Here is a 1,526-nt window from a genome sequence, read left to right on the forward strand (position 1 = left end):
TGCAAAATGAAAGATACTCTCCAAGTGGTCAAATGGCATCTGAATCATATAGGTTTGTTTTTTTAAGTCTTTTAAAATCATTTCAAATCTAACCAGACTCTAAAAATCTTCAGTAAAACAAACAATTTTCAAATTTTAGAAAGGGGTTTAAGGGAAAAGATATATTGGGATTACAGTTTATAATTTATAAATATTGCCATTATCTGTTTTTAGTATGATTAAATCACTACATTCCATAAAAACACATGTCTCTGATCACTAAAAAAGCAGAAAACAGCCCACAAACTGTTTCCTAAAACTTCACTGACGTATAGTTGATTTACAATGTTGTATTTAATTTCTGCTGTACAGCAAAGTGACTCAGTTATACATATATTATTTTTCATATTCTTTTCCATCATGGTTTATCACAGGGTATTGAATATAGTTCTCTGTGCTAGACAGTAGGACCTTGTTGTTTATCCATCCTATATATAATAGTTTGCATCTGCTAATCCCAAACTCCCACCCCTCTCCCCTACCCTCCCTCCCCGTTGGCAGCTACAAGTCTCTTCTCTATGTCGGTGTCTCTTTTTGTTTCGTAGATATGTTCATTTGTGTCGTATTTTAGATTCCACATATAAGTGATATCATATGGCATTTGTCTTTCTCTTTCTGACTTACTTCACTTAGTGTGATAATCTCTAGTTGCATCCATGTTGCTGAAAATGGCATTATTTTATTCTTTTTAATGGCTGAGTAATATTCCATTAAATATACATACCACATCTTCTTTATCCATTCATCTGTCCATGGACATTTAGGTTGTTTCCATGTCTTGGCTATTGTAAATAGTGCTGCTATGAACATAGGGGTGCCTGTATCCTTCCGAATTATAGTGTTGTCTGGGTATATGCCCAGGAGTGGGATTGCTGGATCATCTGGCAACTCTATTTTTATTTTTTTGAGGAACCTCCATACTGTTTTCCATGGCTGCACCAATTTACATTCCCACCAACAGTGTAGGAGGGTTTCCTTTTTCTCCACACCCTCTCCAGCATTTATTATTTGTAGACTTTTTAATGATGGCTATTCTGACTGGCATGAGGTGGTACTTCATTGTGGTTTTGATTTGCATGTCTCTAATAATTAGTGATGTCAAGCATTTTTTCATGGTGCACAAACTGTTTTTGAAGCTAGTGGAAGACTGTTTTGTTTGGTGACTCACCAGAAGAATTCTTAAGACTCAGTGGCATGTTACACTCATGGCTAAAATGTATTACAGCAAAAGCAGCAGGGAACAGATGTGCATCCGTGTGTCCAGAGAGGTTCAGCACAGGCTTCTGATGTCTCTCCCTGAAGATCACACAGGACCACTTTCTCTCTGGCAGAGCTGTTTGGGATTATGTGGAATGTCCCTGTCCCTTTATAGGGGGCAGGTCACATAAGTATATTCTGCTACACAACCAGCCGTGACAACCAAAATCAAGACTCATCAATACAGGTGCACATCATCACTCTTGAGATCTGTGCAGAGCAACCTGACC

Source organism: Aethalodelphis obliquidens, unplaced genomic scaffold (assembly GCF_003676395.1).
Source record: "Aethalodelphis obliquidens isolate GAN/ISIS:26980383/991018 unplaced genomic scaffold, ASM367639v1 scaffold23, whole genome shotgun sequence".
Taxonomy (NCBI): domain Eukaryota; kingdom Metazoa; phylum Chordata; class Mammalia; order Artiodactyla; family Delphinidae; genus Aethalodelphis; species Aethalodelphis obliquidens.